This window comes from Doryrhamphus excisus, chromosome 11, assembly GCF_030265055.1.
Source record: "Doryrhamphus excisus isolate RoL2022-K1 chromosome 11, RoL_Dexc_1.0, whole genome shotgun sequence".
Classification (NCBI taxonomy): Eukaryota; Metazoa; Chordata; class Actinopteri; order Syngnathiformes; family Syngnathidae; genus Doryrhamphus; species Doryrhamphus excisus.
This window is the reverse complement of record NC_080476.1, coordinates 6,914,185-6,934,680: the sequence shown is the minus strand read 5'-3', so window position 1 is coordinate 6,934,680 and position 20,496 is coordinate 6,914,185.

Below are 20,496 nucleotides of genomic sequence, written 5' to 3'. Positions count from 1 at the left end.
GTGGACCAACCCCGTCAAGCACCTTTGAAATGAACTCCAACAAAGGCTGTGAGAAATCAGTGGCCTCTGACCTCACAAACGTTCTTTTGGATGCTTACACTCAAAATACCAGCTGTTATAGCTGGAAAGGGCAAACCAACGTCGTCTATTCTTCACTTTCCCTTTCCTGTTGCCATCCGAAAACTAATCCAAAATTAAAGACCAGCTGAAAAATTGAAATAATTTATATTTCGGCAATAATTTATATTTCTCCTTAAGATCCAGTAGAGCTACTGGATCTTAAGGAGGCTGCACGGAACTCAAGTGGTTAGCACGCAGGCCACACAGCTACGAGACCCGAGTTTGATTCCACCCTCGGCATGCGTGGGTTTTTTCCGGGTACTCCGGTTTCCTCCCACATTCCAAAAACATGCTAGGTTAATTGGTGACTCCAAATTGTCCATAGGTATGAATGTGAGTGTGAATGGTTGTTTGTCTATATGTGCCCTGTGATTGGCGACCAGTCCAGGGTGTACCCCGCCTCTCGCCCGAAGACAGCCTCACGAAAATGAATGAATGAGTGACAATACAAGAGCTGTAAAGTACCAAAAACTATTTGTCCCACCACATTGCGATGAATGGCAGTTTCTGCAATCAGCAGCTTGCGCTCTGACAAGAACAAAGCAGCAAGTTATAGTTGTCTATATGTGTTTATTTATTTGTCTACATTCATACCTATGGACAATTTGGAGTCACCAATTAACCTAGCATGTTTTTGGAATGTGGGAGGAAACCGGAGTACCCGGAGAAAACCCACACACTCACAGGGAGATGCTAACCACTCGTACACCGTGCAACCTGACAGTATGATCTTGCATCACACATCAAATTTTGCAATACACAATTACTACTGTAATTAGGATACTGTAAGGCACATTCACTTGATAAACCCAAATGAAAATGTGGCACATACTTGTATTTATAGCAGGGGTCTCAAACACGCGGCCCGCGGGCCAAATGTGGCCCGCAGGACACTAGTTTGAGGCCCCCGCCTTGATATGAAAGTTTCATGTTAGTGTTTGATATGGATGCTGTATGGTATCATGTACCCAGAAAAAATGATTACGTTTGATTAATGTTCATGTTAAAGGTTAAATAACTGTTAATAGTTATCCTCCCTATCCGTGTGGAAGTGGTACGTTTTTGGCTATTTAAGTTTAAAGGAAATAACTTGAAGGCTACCGTTTAGGTCGCTTGCTCTCTAGTTTGCGAGTTAGCATGTGTCTCAAGACCCTGCAGTTGCGCAATATGTTGTAAATAAAAAGAGTATAAATGTGACTATAGTCGTGTTTTGTCATGTCTACAGGGCTCTAATAATGCTTTGTTAATTTTAATCTGAAAAAAATATTTTGTCTACCCACCAACAATATGTGGTTTCTTAAGTTTTCATTATTTGCCGTTTTATTATAATTATTATTATATTTATTTATTTATTACTGATTGATTGATTTTCTTTATTCTTGATTTGTTTATTTATTTTTCATCTTATTTTGTGTAGAAAAATAAAAAGTAAGATATTTGAGAACAGTGGAATGTTTTATCAGAGCTTTTCTTGTAGAAAATTGGAACCAAAGCAAAGTTTTTAATGCGTTTTTTTGTTATTTTTTGGGGGAAAACCTGATGTGGCCCAGTCTCACCCAGACCCGAGCTCCAGTGGCCCCCAAGTAAATTGAGTTTGAGACCTCTGATTTATAGTTTGAGTGCCTGGAACGGATTAATTGGAGTTACATGATTAAAAATTTACATTTTCTTTGGACCTTTTGGAACAAATAACAAATAGAGAGCTATCACTCCACTGGACTTGTGAAGTTAGCTTTATGTCGGCAATCAAAGCAATCCAGCCACTCACCACCTCTGAAGCTATCAGGCTATAAAAAGTGACCGCGCTGTTCGTGCTGTTGTGATGTGCAAATAAACACTGAGATTTGAAATTCTTCCGAAGTCAAGACGGGGAAAGTAGAAGCATGCCTTGAAGAGGTAAGAACTGCTTTGTAAGGGGAAAAAAAGGCTAAAAGATGCAAGCAAAGTGCAGAGGTGCTCGGGGGGGGGATGAGGGGAATGAGTTTCCCTTCAGGTTCACAATCACATACAGGGGCCCGGTCTCATTTCTATGGCAACCCGGAGGCTATTATCATACCTTACCTTTATTATGAAAGGACTAAGGTTGACGGGGGGTGAGGGGCGGGGTCATTGTGGCGGATTTATTCTGCTGTGCTCACAGCTGGACTACACAATGAGAGAGTGTGAATGAGAGACTATGCAACAGTCAAAGACGATTTACTTACTGTATACCAGTTTAAAAATGTGCTTCTTGTTCTAACGTAGCATTGTGTGCTGTATACCAAGTGGTACATTCCAAGTGTCTAGGAGGAGACAGATGAGGCCGAACATGAAATGACAAAATAAACACAATAATTAATATTTGTCCATTGAATGTATTCTCATTTTTAAATGAGGGTTCAGGCGCGTGTGTGAGTTGGAAGGTGCTTGTCACTGTTGTCCTTCCATGCAGGAAAAGCCAGCAGTGTAGGCCAGAATTTTTCTTATTTGCAGTCAAACTGTCCTTATTTTAAAATGCAAATGTTGACCGATATGCGGTGAAATGTGCGGCACGACAACCTGTGGCTACTTCACCATAACAACGTGCCTGCTCACAATGCCATGAAGGAGGAACCTCCCTTCTCACCCGACCTAGCTTCATGGGATTTTATCCTCTTTCCAAGCCCAAGGGGGCCATCAAGGGGACCCGTGTTGAGGACATGGACAACATCAAGATGTTTTTAGTTGTTGTGTGTCATAAATTATAACTTAATATAACTTCACTGCAATCTACAGCATTTCAAAAATGATTAGACAGGTTGGAATGATCTCACAACAGGCACAATACATAATCTCGAATAAAAATCCCCCCCCCACAAAACACCAGCTATTGTTGTGGCTGTAACCCACAGCAATCTGAAACTCACATTACATCCTGACCACCCGCCATTTGGGTCCCCCAGGGAACACATTTATAGCAACACACACATGTCTTTCATTCATTTTCTATACTGCTTATCTTCACGAGGGTCGCGGGCATGCTGGAGCCTATCCCAGCTGTCTTCAGGCACACACTGGTACACCCTGGACTGGTCGCCAGCCAATCACAGGGCAAATATAGACAAACAACCATTCACACTCACATTCATACCTATGGACAATTTGGAGTCTCCAACACACAAGTCTTATTTATGTTAAATGGCGTATTTCTCTTATGTCTGCTATATTGGGTAGGGATGTCCAAAAAATATCAGTACCAATAATGATCGGTATTAAATATCAGTATTAAATAAATTTTCCCCCAAAACGATATTTTTAAAATGCTGCATACAACACATATGTGTTCATTCCACCACAGGAGCTATTGGCTGATATCAGTATCGGAAAATGAAAAACAATATAGCCATATATGTTTTCAGCAAAAAAGCCAATATCGGACATCCGTAATATCGGGTAATAAAACTGTAACAGTGACTAGATGAGTGTTATTTCATATCTACAAGGCTCTAAAAATGTTAAAAACTGTATTTGGAAGGTTCTAAACAGGTTTTCTATGCTCGGACTCCAAAAATGTTCCAATTATAACTAAGGAATCCGACTCAGCGGAAATTCAGTTATCAATTAACCACGGTAAACCACAGATTAGTGAACTGTACTTTTGATTAAAGGAGACTCTTCCAGTTTTTGACAATTAATTTTTGGGGTGCTGAGACCTCCTATTTACATATTTTAAACAAACCCATTCTGGGATTATGACCAATACAATATAGGCAATTGTTACATTAACTGTCAAGTGTAAAAGTAAAATAAACACTGTAAAAGCGTCAAAACTCATCATACTTATGCAGCTCACACTTCAGGCTAATTTTGATAGAATTTTTTTTTTAACTTGTATTACAATTAAGCCAAATAAAAAGCGTGGGAGACATACCTGTTGCACAAGCATCTAACTACACATTCAGCAATCAGGCCTAAACTGGAGCAGGTTTGGTTAACATTGCCATGTTGTGTGCAATCAGCAGCACATTACAATGACATGTGAATGTTACATGTTGAATAAAACATGCTACATAAATCTATGGGCAAGTCATGTGAGAATTAGATAAGCTTTGGAGTGATTCGAAGCAATTTACAGAAGTCTAGTGTGCCTGCTTCTGTGTGTGTGTGTGTGTGTGTGTGTGTGTGCGTATATGTGTACGGGGTTAGTGTGACAGTGCATTAGTAGCCAGAGTCCATTCTCTCCATCCCCAGAGAGACCAGAGCTGCCATATTAACATTCTTCTCAGAACGGCCACAGGATCTCCTCTCAATGCCGTCTGACTCCAAACAAAAGTCGTGTGTGTGTGTGTGTGAGACACAGAGACAGGCTGGCGGTGTACGTACGTGTGTAAGATGAGAAAGAAAAAAAAAACTGGGAGTGAAGGGAAGGAAAGAGGGTAGAGGATGAGTATGAGTTTCATTCTATAGGTTCCTGTTCTCGAGAGTTCTGTATATTTTCTTAAGAATAAACGATGTGTGGTAAAAATAATCAATTCAAAATCAGCAAGGATTTTGAATTGATGAGCAACTTTCTTACACACTTAATGTCTTCTTCCTATTTTTGTGGGTGCTTTTAAGCAAGCTGTAATGTGAGATTTGATGATACAGTAAATACCAGCACTGGTGCCTCACTGTGTGCATCACGGAGTAGCAAGTGTAGACAATCCAACTCCTATGTACGACTTCAACATCTGGCCTCCATTATTGAGCGGCTGAAAGGTTTGAAATATGCAAACTGCACCCTGACATGCAGTCTACTGCAGTCACTATACTTTGGCAGTATCGATGGCTCCTTTATGGCAGTAAAACTATTATTAATTTCAGGAAAAGTCTTGCAAAATAACTTTTATGGCCCAGTTTTGATGGTGTGTTATTTATTTGGTCTGTTATGAAGTCACCATTACAGTTTATTTGAATGAAACCTAGTTACACAAACCAATACTCATTTTAGTTATGTTTGCTGGCAGAACAATGGCAAAAAAACACTCCAAATATTACCCATTACCAATATTCATTGATGTATTATTCACAATAAGTGGGCATACAGACACAAACAAGGAGATTCCAATGACAAATAATGTAATTTTCAGTAAAATGAAACAAAACAAAACAAATAATAAACACATATTTGTGGGAGGAAATGTGTTTTTTTTATTGTTATAGTTTTTCATTAGTATGACATCTTCCTCTGCATCTACTTCTACATGCAGAAACTACAGCCCATTAAACGTTTTCGAATTACGTTTTTTAAACATTTAAAGGGGACTTGATATGCAACATTTTCCACCCTTTGTATTGAGTTGTGGACTCCTATTGAGCAGCTACACACAATAACCAGTACAGAAAGCTTTATAGTTCTTTATAGTGCTTTATATCCAGAATCTGCACCTATTCCAGGATTTTGTATTTCCCACGAAATTGGTCTGTTTTAATTTATTATCCAGGTACGCCCACTCCGCTGTGGTCGGTCACACTCCCGAGTACATAAAAGGACTTCCGGTTTGTGCTGCTAGCTTTGAACGGTAAAGGAGTTGATAATAAATGGTGATATATCTTTTTAAAATGGCGGCTTTTAACATATGTGTTGGATTCCAAATACGATCCGGAAGTAGAGACTGGACAGTCCAAAGTTTAGAATTAGCATTTTAGCATCGGTAACACTAATTGTGGTTGGAAATGGCCATTAGCAACCACACTCCCTGTATGCAAGCACTTTGCTCATTTCAATTTCAATAGGACTCAGGTCAGGACTTTGACTAGGCCACTCCAAAGTCTTCATTTTGTTTTTCGTCAGAGGTGGACTTGTTGGTGTGTTTTGGATCATTGTCCTGCTGCAGAACCCAAGCTTGAGGTCACAAACTGATGGCCGGAGATCAGAAAGACAGCAGAATTTATGGTTCCGTTTTTCAAAGCAAGTCTTCCAAGTCCTGAAGCAGCAAAACCGCTGCAGAGCATCACACTACCACCACAATATTTTACTGTTGCTATGATGTTGTTTTCTGAAATGTGGCGTTACTTTTTTGACAGATATAATGGGACACACACCTTCCAAAAAGTTCAACTTTTGTCTCATCAGACCACAGAGGATCTTGTTCAGTTTTTCATCTTGGAATTGTGCCATGCAGGCTGTTTTGCCCAGTGTCTTTCTTATGGTGGAGTCATGAACGCTGACCTTAACTGTGTCAAGTGAGGCCTGCAGTTCTGTGGATGTTGTTGTGGGATCTTTTGTGACTTCTTGAGTCGTCTCTGCGCTCTTGGGGTCATTTTGGTTGGCTGGCCACTCATTGGAAGGTTCACCACTGTTCCATGTTTCCACTGTGGTTCACTGGTTCGCTTTAGAAGTATGCTTGATAACATTTTTCAGACTGATAGATTCAGTCAATTAATCTCAGCTATGGGTACTCCGGTTTCCTCCCACATTCCAAAAACATGCTAGGTTAATTGGCGACTCCAAGTTGTCCATAGGTATGAATGTGAGTGTGAATGGTTGTTTGTCTATATGTGCCCTGTGATTGGCTGGTTGGGATAGGCTCCAGCATACCCGCGACCCTAGTGAGGATAAGCAGTACAGAAAATGAATAGATGGTTTAACAGGGGGAGCAATCGCTTTTTCATTTAAAAACAAAGTTTTATTTAAAAAGTCTATTTTGTGTTCAGTTCTATTGTTATTGATTTATATTTAAATTAGTTTAATGATCTGAAAGTATAAGTAACATGCAAACAAACGTGCAAAAAATCAATCAGGAAGGGGGCAAGCACTTTTTCCCACCACTGTATATACCCCTGCAAATTTTTTTGCCCACCCACTAGTCTGCTTGGACGTCCACCCACTGAAATGCACTTGTTTTTCCACCCCAAATATAGTTGGAATGTTCTTTGAGTTTGTCCAGATTTAGTGTGAAAATGTTTAACTTCAAACATGTTTAGCCTTTTTTTGACGTTATTTTTGCATATAGTCGTGCACGTTATATCACTCCATTTCAGCAATATTATAGTGAGTTGCTGGCACACAATGTGCTACAAGTGATGTGTAAACTCTGCCTGGGTGCAACACTACAAAGCAATTATTGGCTGCAAAAAAACTATTGAGATTTTCGAGGAAACGCACACCAAAAATGAAAAACTAGTGACGCAAGAGATACGCACTGGCAAACGCTTGACGCTGGGTGGACCATTTACTTTGAGCGCCGCAGAGGCAAGCAGACCGGCAGCACAGGCACTAACAAGATGGCGGCGGTCTGCAGCAGAGACTAGTCATCTCGGGTCCAGGGAGGGCAGACAAAAAAAAACACTGTAAGCTACTGATGGCACCCAGATGCCAAGTAACACAGTGCTTTGGAGCATGTTCATTCCACGGGGTGGGGTGGGGTGGACCAAGTGGTGCCCATCGCCCGGCTTCACCTAGAACATCCTTTAGCTGGGAACAATAGAAAGAAAGGCAGCCTCCCAGACAGCTGCACCACTGCAGTGATAAGGGAACAGGAAAGAGGGAAGGGGGGGGGCACAGAAGGTAGACACACCTGCCTCTGCTGCTGCTGCAGGAACAAGTGCAGCCCAAGCAGGCCATACTACAAGCGACTGAACCATCAGAGGGCATATCAGGACGCTGCCTGAATATGAGACACGGTCACACTTGCTCATACACCGATGTGTCGTTACTCAGTTACTCAGAACTTTGACACATGCAGCCAATACAAAGAATGACATCACACTTTCTCCAATGAATTACAAAAGCTATACATAAACCTGAAAAAATTATTTAAAAAATTGCTTATATGAAAATAGTGGTTGGTTAAGTTACCAAATATGCTTCCTTGATCATAAAACTGCTACATAACAAGTGGTCACTATTTCGGTGTTGGTCTCCAGCCTTAATGCTTTAATAATAAGTGCTATAGCACTTATTATTACCTTATAAGGTGAAAGCTCAAAGGGTGCACAAAATATGCACATATATTATGCAACAGCTTGAGCATTCACATTTTTGCACATGATTGAATATTTTCCTCTCTGTAGCCATGGGATATTTTTACTCTGACACCGTGACCTACTGCTGATGAAACGAGGCACACATGCATTCATTTGCATGTTACCGACATTTCATTTGAATGAAAATAGCACATTTTCAATCACTTTTATATTTGCAGAAATGGACAGTTGCACACAATAATCAAGTACGACTTGTTAGGATTTGGTAGAAATGACAAAAACAGAAATATTTTAGGGAACATTTTTAAATTGTATTTTTTCAAGTTTCTGATTCTGAAGATCTGGGGTGTCACGCTGCTTTTTTGTTTTTTTTTGGCCCACAGCGCACTGTAAAAACAATTACAAATCTAACAAGAAAAAGTAGCATTTCCACGTGAATAAACACTACCTATAAATGATGTCATTTTAGTAGTATAGAGTGGAAATATTACATAAAAATGTTGTTTTACATTGGTATGTAATGAAACACAAACTCAACTAAATAAAGTTATAATTTGGGGAAAAAGTGATAATATTATGAGAATAATAATATTACAAAAACAACATTCATAAAGATTCTGAAAGGGTTTATTCTAATAATATGTTTTTTTCACCTATATGACAAAGCTGAGATGCAGTTTTAAAAATATATATATAAATAACTTTTTAGTATTTGTAAGTGGCCCTTATGTCCTTTCATTTTTTATTATGTTGCTCTTGGTGGGAAAGTTTTGGACACCACTGACCTGGATTATGTTTTGGGAAAACTTGTTTTCATAATAAATACTTATACTATGTTGCATACTAAAGACCAGTCCAGGGTGTGCCCCACCTCTTGCCCAAACGTTAGCTGGGATAGGCTCCAGCATACCCCGGCAATTCTAATGGATAGATCAATGGATGTTGAATCACAAATTTTCTATAAAAATTCAAATTGAATGCGTTTTTTTAATGCATTTGTGTTATGAACTGCAGCTACAGTCTTCTGGTTACAACACAGGCTAGTGATAGTCCAATGCTTCCTTTATTTGTGTCGTCACACATTAGGAGCAGCCATGGGTGCTTGTGTACTGTTCTTGTGTGGTCACTAACCTGCTGATGCCATTCTGGATCAATAGTTCCTTATGGCTGCATCATCCTCACAGTGAACTGAAAAAGGCTGCCGAATTAAACATCAAGAGAGGTTAAGGACCGACGGTCGGTGAACTGACTCAAGCCACTGATCTTGAAGGACATTTGACTGCAAATAATAGAGTCTTTAAGAACAACACAAAATCCTTCAATAGAATGCGAGCTAAAAGTCACATCTGGACTCATGAAAGGTCCCAGCAGCAGTTCTGTTGAAATGCTATCCATCAATGAATAATTACGACTTACACAACATGAGGCGACATATGCCGTTCTGTGAGAGCTGATAAAAGTGAGGGGAGGTGCAGGAAATGAAGCTGTGACTGTGATCCCGGACCAATTATAGCCACAGACATATGCCTCCAGACAAATTTCAACACATGTAAACGGTCGTTTTTAGGAGAACGCAGCACTGAGGCAACAATCTGGGGTGTGACATGCGGACCGGCTCAGTAAGACTAAGTAAGTAAAAGGTGGACCTGCTCTCTCGCCCTACAATCCAGCTGTATATTACAACTATGGCCCTGTGGATCCTTGTACCTAAAGCGCTGGAGGTGTCATGAAGATTGTCATGAGGTCAAACACACATGTACCGAGCTTCAAGTGTCACGCTCTCAACAGTACTTTGTGTTGCTCTCAAGATAAAGTGGACAGAACCTGGTTTTCGTATACTGTCTTGGTTTTCATACAGTACTGCATGTAACAAATTAGTCCATTTGCCCTGTACTGTTGCTCTGTTCCGTTAAATATTTGTTAAAAATATAATAACAAAATAATAATTTAATCTCTAGGTAACATAACAATGAGCACAACAACAGAAGGCCCCTATAAAGACATTTGAATAACTTTATTTAATTTTCCAATGCAAATCACTAAATATTAATAACAATTTTATTTTGGAAACAAATAACATAGACAGATTAATTTCAATAGGAATATTTTTTTAACATTTTCGAAAGACACACCTTAACATCTTCCTCACAGTAAACATACATGTGATATAAAACTAAATGAAATGCCTACAAATGCCTTTATGATTTACTTATTTACTTCCATGGAACCTTGGTTTACGTACACAAAAGTTTTTATTTATGCCTTGGTTTTTGTACAAAATTGTAACTAGTCTGTTTGCACAGTACTATATTGTTCCACAAAATTGAGTGACTAAAAAGCCGTGATTCACTGTCCATGCATTTTTTAATTGAATGTGTTTGCTAAATAACCTGCCATGGGGCCAAAGAAAGTTTCAAATGTCAGCAATTTGATAAAAAGGGTGAGAGACACTACTGAATTCAACCTTTTCATCAACAAAAACTTCCATATAATTACTTTACATTGTTTTCTGCTTGTAAAACACTAATAATTTTCTAATAAATTTATTTTACCATCATATTTTTGGGTGTCTGGATTGGATTTACATGATTTCCTATTGGAAAAATTACTTTGTTTTCGTACCTTTTGGTTTTTGATTACACTTACTTACTTACGTCAATTAATGGAGTGATTAATACTAGCTAATGCTAATGTAAAGGTAATGTACAATATATTTCTGCTGCCACGTGTGTACAAAGACATCACAGGGCACATAACATTATATACAAAGCAGTGTGTCTTGACTGTTGTTGTTGGATCATGAATGATTTTTCTCAGAAATGTCACCTATTCCGTCATTTTGTTCTGCCTCAAAAAGCATGACAAATACAGCTAAGTTACCAAATATGTGTCAGAATTTGGCCGTATCACCTCCCCGCTCGCGGACCTGCCTCCATCTTAATCACGTGTCCTGTCCTTCATACCCACATTCCTCTATCCCTTCCCTCCATACCCCACCACCCCACATGCTGTGCTTGCCTCAGAGTCTAAACCCCTCTCCGTAACCTGAATGAAACCCAACGTTCCATTTAACTCCCTTCGATCTCTCACTGTGTAGCCGGCTCAAATTAATGTTCCCTGTCAACACGCATAGCCTAATAAGACGACGACGTCCCGTCTTTGTTGCGCTTTGTTTCTTCCGCCATCTTAGTGCTTCTTTTTCTTGGTTTTGCTTTACAGTCAAAAGATGTGTGAGTGCCCCTCGCAGCTCCCAAGAACCCAACCCGTGCACATCACAGCAAAACGTCACAAGTTAGGGTCTCAGGGAATGAGAGAGGTACAGATATGTTGTCTGGCGTTGGCTATGCGACATACCCTAAGATCATCTGCTGACCACAATGGCTGTGACTGGAGCAGACAATGACACCTTCCACTCTCCCTGCGTGATCTCAGTATATTCGGACAAATCTTTCACGCAAACAAAAACACGCATAATGATATTTCAATATTAATATTTCACCCCTGAATGGCCATACACACCCAGATAGATAGCTCTTATCACATGACATTCACAAAAAGGGCTCTGCCTCTGCATATCCTGGCCTCCTTGTTGCTGCAACAGCTTTGCTCTAGCATAGCATGGGATGGTAATCAATGTTAAAACGCATTAATCCAGCAACCATGCGTGCTGGCGGTAGCGGCGGTCAGGTGACAAGGACATCAGCAGAACGGATTAAAACATGATGCCAAGGGGTCTACCATCACACAAAAAAAAAAACTCCGCTTTACTGAATGTGAGACAAAGTTCCTCACCGATTTCTATTAAAGCATCTCCAGACGTGCAAGGCTTGAGCCTGCACCTGTCTTTCATTCAGCACAGGAGAGCTCAGAGTGAGATGTAAGCTTGGGGAGGAGGAGGAGGTGGGAAGGGAGGAAGGAGTGGAAGACAGGAGACGACTCACCCGGCTGACTGCCGTGTCGATGGCTGCCGCAGTCGTCTCTGCGTGTTTCTGCACCGGTCAAGCCTAGCAGGGTAGAGGATGTGGGCCGACAAAACAACACCAAAGCCATCTGTGTGAGGAAAAAAGAGGCCAGAGAGAGAGAAAGAGATTTTTAGCATCGCTTTGCTTGGGCTTTGTTGAAATGGATGAGAGTAGCACATGAGGCTGCTAGAGCAGATTGCTGCTGTCTAGCCGTCTGCTGCTCAGACATGCAGGACTGTACCATGTGCAGGCGGAGAGAGAGTGAAAGGCAGACTGAGGGAAAGACTCACAAGACGGAACGAAAAAAGTATAAATTATCTGAACAAGAAACACATATTTAATTTAGAAACTAAGACATCCTGATTTAGAAACTGAGGGAGAAATATGATGCTGGGTGATGAAAAAGCAGCAGCAGGAAACAAAAGCAAAAATCTACTTTTAGCATGAGTTTAAAAGAAAATATTAGAATGCTTTGCGGTTGGCGACAGTAAAGAGGAGGGAACAAAGAGCAAATCGATGAGAGCATGCTGCTGTTGCAAATGAATGACAACTAGTGAACATAAGCAGGGGACAGAAAATCAAGAAAAAAGAGCTTGGATGCATGCAGGCATTTTTTCCCCCATTCAAAGTTCACATTACTGTATTATTATATTCCTACCCATTATTTAAACACACACACACACACACACACACACAGTGATGAATACCAGAAGAAAAATGTCTAACGCCTGTTGCTGCCTGCTGCTCCTCTCCTTTCCTCTCATGTGACACCACTACACTGTTTCTTCCCTCTCCGAAATGTCTCACACTTTCTTTCTGTTGTCCCTTGTCGCTTCCGTCTTGCCATATCACACCTCTGTAGCTTCATCCCCTCCCCTGTCTTGCCTTCATAGATTGCAAGCTCAGGTCCCCGGGGCAGAGAAACTATGGAGCCTCTACTCACCATTTTGCCTGCTACAAGGAGCAACGATACAGTCAAAGCAGAGCAGGGGAAGGACAAATAAATATCCTTTCCTTTTCTCACACAGCTGAAATCACTCAAAGGGGCCTAATGTATGCAGCAAAGGAGCAAAAAAAGAGGGTGGGAGAAAGTGAAAGGGAGAAGAAGAACATAGAGAAGTAGCACAAGAGACAAAAAAGAAAGAAATCAGGTTTGTCTTACAATCCCCCCTTTTCAAGCTCCTTTTTTCATTTCAGAAAAGAAAAAAAAAATCTGAGTCCTTCCCCAGTCGGCAAGTCCAGTATTCTGTTCCTGTCTGTCGCTCCCTCTGTGTGTGTGTGAGAGAGAGTGAGAGCCTATTACAGCATGTGTGTGGAGAAAAGGAGGGAGGGGAACATGACGGGGTACCGAGGGAACAGGAGATGAAAGGAGGGTGCAAAGGAGAGAAAACCTACAAGTTCAGACAGCGGTAGAGCGAACGTATACATCAGGAAGTCTGATGCGCCAGACTTCAACTGTTCCCGTATTAAGCGCCGTAAATCAGCGGCGAGGGTTTGTGAAACGGAACAGGAGACAAGATGGTAGGAGAGCGGGACAAATGGGGAGAAGAGGGATTTACCGCAACAGGGTTTCTCTGATGGACCACATTTGAGGCTGGGATCAGTGACAGCAGAGGCTCTGTGTGGCTGCTTTATTTATATTTCTAATGTATTAATATAGTAGAAAAGGTGATAAAGGGCAAATTTAAGCTAAGATTAGAACAGCTGTTATTTCTAGAATTATTTTTTTAAATGTCCACAATTTTTGAGTGTGTGCATATTCTCCACGGCCGCAATGTCACACAAGCATGTGCAAGAATCAGGTTCATGTTGACTGTAAGTCTCGCTCGCTCACACCGCAAACAAATACCCCTTACAGTAGGCCCCCCGTTTCTTTCTGGCCCAAAGGGCCCAACAACCCCCACCGCCCCACTCCCTCCCACCCTACCTTCATCGAACCCGGTGGCCTTGAGACAGAGAGCAAAAGGTTTAAGTGGAAACAGTCTTTCATTACGGTACCACTCCTTGGACTGCACATCTGCACACAGCAGCCCACCACATTATAGTACATCCCTCTCACAGTGCAACACCCGGGAAGGGGCGAGGAGGGGGGGGCTCGCTTTATCATTTAGATGACTTCAGATAAAAGTGAAAGAAGACTTTTACAGAAAATGATGATTGTGTTATCGAAAATTGGAATTTTAGCACACGTCTTTATTGAATGGCAATTTGATGAAACAGTTTTTTTGTTATTTACGTCTCTCTATGAATGCCTCAAGAATCAAAAGCAATCATCTAAAATACAGTATTTTTAAAGGTCCTGCACAGTGAGGTAAAATAACTATGCTCCAACACAAATTTACTTGCAAATTCACGAGACGAGTTCAGGACTGTATGGTTTTCTTGGTTTGATTCCGCGAAAAGTTATTATTGGCTCTTTAGATCACAGCAGTGCCTTAACCACATGGCTGCACAGCGGAAATACATCGTTTTGGTTAAGTGAAACTGACCATTGCACATAATTGGCCGCCAAGACACAGTTCTTCCCCCTGCGGCTGTATGGTGGTTCCCCTCAGTTGCATCTCTTTCATTAGTCCGGTCCATAGAACTTGCTGCTGCAGCATGTTTGCTGCTCTGCTCAAAATGAAACTTTTTTTTGTTCATTTTATTAAGATAGGTATCGTTTGAATACCAAAGCAGCTGGTTTAAACGCAGTTGTGGCTGCTCCTGTGTTATAAAAAATGGGTTCCAAAAATGTGCAGAGGTGGTTCCTCAGGGAAAGCTAGGAGGCTGTACAGTTATCTCCTGTGGTGTCACTCTAAACTATACAACCTACTACCTCAACCTGCGGACCACTGGAAGAAACAGCTGCAAGGATATATAATTTAAACATTATAATACGTACACTTATAGCTAATCTTGTTGTTATTTGATTACAATTGCAAGCATTATTTTGCTACATTGACTTGTTAACTTCATTTAAATGTGGGATGAATGGTGGAAATGATACAACAAGCCCAACTTTCAAGGTCAGTCAGGGTCGCTGTGGTTTAAAACCTCAACAACAATGGAAAACACAGCTCTGTGTTAAAAACCAGTTCCACAAAAGACGATCCAGATGATTTTAGTGGCTGATGCAGGGGGGGCAGGTGTTGCTTCTACCAAGGAGACACATACCTGTAGATACGAGCTTGTGCAGACTGTCACCACAAGTTCGGATCTACGGGTTTGTGGCACCTGGCATTATCACCAGCAAACAGGGAAAAATCGTATCGCCTTGAAACTATAAACCCCTTGAACGTATCACTCATATCAGTCTATTGTATTGTATGGGTCTTAAATGGCACCTTATATACAAGGAACAGAAACACAATGCTGTACTGTTGCTATACAAAATCAGTGTGAATGTGTGGTTTGTTTAAAATGGATTCTTTAGTGGTCAGCGATTGCTTTTCAGAGGAAATATTATTCCATATGCGAACAAAAAGTGAAATTCCACTTATTAATGACGTGAAAGCGGAAAACACATTCATCAAGTGCTGTTTAAATGACCTTGAGTTTTTAACGACACATATTATTTATCATGAATACAATATCTTATTATGGGGTAAAACCGCAGAAATTAACACGCTCGGTAAAAAACATGATTTAAAAAGTGTAGAATAAATTAGCAGCGCATTCTGGAATTAAACAAAAAGAAAATAGCATTAAATAGTGTCAAACAGACAAGGTGTGTCTTCACTTTACTAGCTAGTATCACCTATATAAATGTAGGAAAACAAATAAGTAAGCACATGAAACAGCTTCAGTGCCGCACAGTGTGACTGAGACTGGGCGGACAGACGAAAGTATTGCAAATGGCCAACATACCAACAGGGTACAGGCTGGACACAGGCGATCAAACGTCCTCTGGTGTCAGATGGACTCTCGCTTTGAGATCCAGTGCAGGCCAGCACTTCAGTGTAAACGGAGAAGCCTGTGAAACAAACACAAAACATCCCAAACTGAATGTAAGACGATCAAGAAGAGAGACTAACATTGACAGATAAGATACAAGTGCACCCACGTTGTCGAAACTTTTAAACACGTGGAATACACACATAAAATACTACAAAGCATTAAAAGAAAGATTTCATAACAGTGTAAGTGAATTAAAAAAAAAAGGCAAATAACAACCACACGTAATTAGAGAACATCCCCTGGTTTCTCCTTGTTACGCCCTCCTAACCAGCTGTTCAGTCCTTATTTTCCGGGTTTTAAAATCCTCAAACCGTTTTTTTAAAAAAAGGTACAGCAAGAGAGAAATGGCAAAAGGTTGTAAGCAGTAAGATGTGGATGAGGAGGAGTCGCAGAGCTGGCCACAGAGAAAGTGGAATTTGTGACTAGGCAAAGGGTGGTGTTTTTTTTTTTTTTTTTTTTTTTTTTTTTGGTGCCTCATTTTGCATGGCTCTTTTGGATCCCAGCAGGATTCTTGGCTGCAGCTCCGTCTCTCCTTAGTGCAGCAAAAATTGGACATATTCCTTTGTCTTTAAAAGAAAATCAACTTAAATTGAGAGCTGAGGCACAGCAAGGGTGAAAGTGAACTGCATATGAGAGAAACGAAGCAGGAGCAAAACAGAAAAAAAAAATGAAAAAAAATTCAAGTGGAAGGTGCTTTTGTTCACCCCCCCCTTCTATAAACATATTATCTCTCAAATGCGAGCTGCAAAATATGCCTCCTCTACTACTACAAATACGTTGTCGAAGCCTTTCCAAATCTACACCACAGAGTGAAAGAAGGAGAAGCAGACAATTTTTCCTCTCTCCAAAATGGCTGAGGGCCGGGCGAAAAGCAGCTCTGAGCATATGAGAGCAAGAGCGGTGCTCCCCTTCCTGCTTTGGGGAGGGCTGGGCAATCTCTCCCCGGTTTCCCTCTACTCACTCAAACTCTTTGTCCCGCTCATACTGGACCGAGGGTGTAGAGCTGGGTCACCAACCCATAAGAACCAGCACTTGACCAAAAAGAAGCGCTTGCACCAAGGACTGATAGAAATGAATATTTGTATCGCAAGGCGACATCCTGGCATGGTTTGTCCCTTTGTGTCAATCTTTCAATGGTCCCTGCTTTATGTTTTATCGTCTAATGTGCTGTGACTCTCTCAGGAAACAAAATGAATATTTTACAGTCTGGGATTACAACTCAACAAATCAGATCTGTAGTGCACACTTTATTCGCCAATGCAGAATTGCCTGATATTAGTTGTTTTTCTCCACATTTTTTTTTTTGCTTTTTAATAGCCAATAACAACATTTGTCACCTGACTTAACCCAAAAGGATAATACCATTGATGCATAGTTATTTTATGCCTTCTGTTAAATTTCTACAGTACTACCCATTGTGTCACCTATACAGTCTATATCATTTTTCTAAATGTTACAAAAGGAAGAATTGCACAGGATATTAAGCCTCTCTCATACTAGTTTAGCCACAGAATGACAATGGGCGTCTGTCTGCTCTGTAGTCACCACTTGAATCTAAATGAACAGATTTGACTTTCAGGATATTGCCAAAAACCCAGTCACATTACCGACACGGACAAGGGCCTCTCCAAAACAGAAGGTTGAAGAAACAGAGACTTGGACGTGGGCATAACCCCAATCCTTAAAGCCACTCTCAGAGCCTGGGAAAGAGGCAGCGAGGACAAGGGGCAAACAAAAGACCGTGTTTTACATAAAGCAATATAACGTCAGGGCATAACAATAAAAAACAAATGCAAACAGCGGATGGCTACCTGTACATGAACTTCATACAACTGGGGCTACTTCTGCATCTATTCATCTTACCTGAAATGAGCCTCCAATTTTTCTGTCTTTACCGCAACATTTGCATCTTTTTAGAGCCATGTTCAATTAAGAGAGGCTTGTCAAACGCATTAACATTTGTGAGCCACATAAATGTCAGCAATAAAGTGAAAGCTTTGAAAATGAGCATAGACTTCAAGGAATGTGAACTGGGTTAAATTCTTGGGATTGGCCTTTATTTGATACAGCAAGGAATTTGAAAGTAATACCAGATGCTGTAGCTATGACATTGTTAATGACTGGTCTTAAAACAATGTTGAGAGAAGGAAATTTCACAAACTTGCTATGATTGCTATGAGCTATGATTCAAAAGTGTGTCGTTCTAGATTATAATAATCCTTCATTTATTGTAATTAGTTGGTTGCAGACATGACCATGATAAGTGAATTAAGTAAGTAAAATGAAACATTTAAATTGAATGAATTTTTACCACTTTTAGAGCCCTGTAGCCATGAAATAGCACCCCTATAGTCACCTTTAAACTCCTATTATGTCCCGATTATAACACAGTGTCTTGGCTATGGTATTACTGCAGGGACACAAGAGCTGTCGCTTTAAACATACTATGCTACCAAGCTAAATAGCGTGAAATTAATTTATTCAAAATTTAAGAAAGGGTTTCAAACTGAGTGGGGAAGAAGAACAAAGTAAGAAGCCAAAAAGCGTACCACTTCCGCACGCAATGGGAGAAAATCTTGAAAGTAATGTAATTTAATGTCATGTCTCTGCGACCAGAATACTACATGTAACTTCAATATTTTTGACCAATAATAGTCAGTCAACCATGCCATGAATGCGTGAGGGAGCAATGTTCGAACTGCAATGTAGCAAGGGACAACTGCAATTTCCTAAATGTCTTATCTATTGCAATACCAAGTAAACATCAATTGTCGTATATAGATTCTTCAAGGTTCTTAGAAAAAAACAAAAAGAAAACAATCCCAATGATTCATCCCCTGTCTTGTGTTTCTCTTCTTTCTCTGCATTTATAAACTAGGCAAGACAGTTACCCAGTAAAGAAATCAGGAATTTAAATCTAAAAATGTAAATTTGTCCTGCATGGTCGTCTCCTACTTGCCTCTGGGTTAACAGCATTTTGTTACGAGACTATCATAATATTTTTTGGAATAATTACCAGCTGAATTTAGCCTCCCGGGGGGCAGGCACTACAAGTGGCTGAGTCCAATTATTTGGATATAGCAGTTAAAACATGAGATAACCGCCCACGATCCAGCCTGTCATTGTTTGGTGCTGCATGCACAATCGAGTGAAACTACTGAAACCGCCATCAATCGGACTGCTTTATGGTAAATGATTACTTGTGGGTGATTGTGGTCCAAAATGCATGTTAAGCTGTGTTGTGTATTAAGGACAGGCAAACGTGAGTAATGGAACAATGAAATCCTACTGGAGAATCATACATGGTATTAATATATAAAGCAGGTTGCAGTTTTTTGTTAAAAATGTCAATGCATTTGTGGGTTGTTGAGCATTCTCCGAACCTGACAAGTGAGTCAAAATTTACTAAAAACGTGCTTATTAAAAAAAAAACATGTTAAAATTTAACTCTAAAATGTTAAGTTTAAAACAGTGGCAAATAAAACTTTGTACTCACAAAATATTAATGTCAGTGAAAACAATAACAATGGTTGGACACCAAATGATTTTTAGATATCAATACATACAGGAATTAACTCAATAATGGCCAGAACTATTGCATCTGGTGTGTGTTAGAAGCAGAACAGAAGGTGTTCAAAGTTCTTCCCGTGATAATTAGGACATGAAAGGTAACCATTGTTATTGCATTTCCAAAGTCTCTGTTCTTAGTCAGTATTATCTGTGTAGCAGAAACTGGGAGTGTATTTTGCAAACAGTACATCAATGACTTTCACTGTCTGAGCCACTCAACAAAACTATGATATTTCTGTCCGGTTTTTGTGTCTTCCCACCTCCAATATCCAGGATGAAATCATCAGTCAAAACAAGACCGAACATTCTCCAAGATTAACTTTATCATCACAATACTTCAACGATCTAACAATTGCAACCATGGACTAACTTACTATATGCCAAAAGAACAGTTTTTGTCCCTCACAGGGAAAGGTAAGTGGAGGCAGAGTGTACTTACAAGCGTTTACTGGTAGCAGACCTGTCATGATAAGCAATAAAACGCACAATAAATCAAACAAACTCAATCATTTTGCCGGTCTCAATAAATTGACATGTGCATGCATGTTTGTTTTCCTCCTCTCTCTCTCTCTACCAAACTGGATGACAAGAAGGTTCACTCTGTGCCAAACACCTGGGCATGTTGGTTCTATAGCAGAATGAACAGAGTCTCTTATTCCCAGTGGGTGGAGTCGAGACTGCTAGTAAGTGCAGTAGATTGCATGTGAGCAAATGCAAATACTGTATGAAGGTAGGCACAAAAGCAATGGCTTTAAACAGAATTAACAAGGTGAGCCCATGAACACAGACTAGCTGATATGTTGCATTTGTTGGAAAGTAGTGGCGATGAAAAAGGGGACAAGAAAGAGTCTGAGAGTCCCATTTTATCTTCATTAGGAGGGAAAGAACAACACGTAGTATGTACAGTACATACGCTAGCAACGATAAATAAAATCAGAGAGCATGTATGTAGTATGTACTGTAGTATGTAGCACTGTAC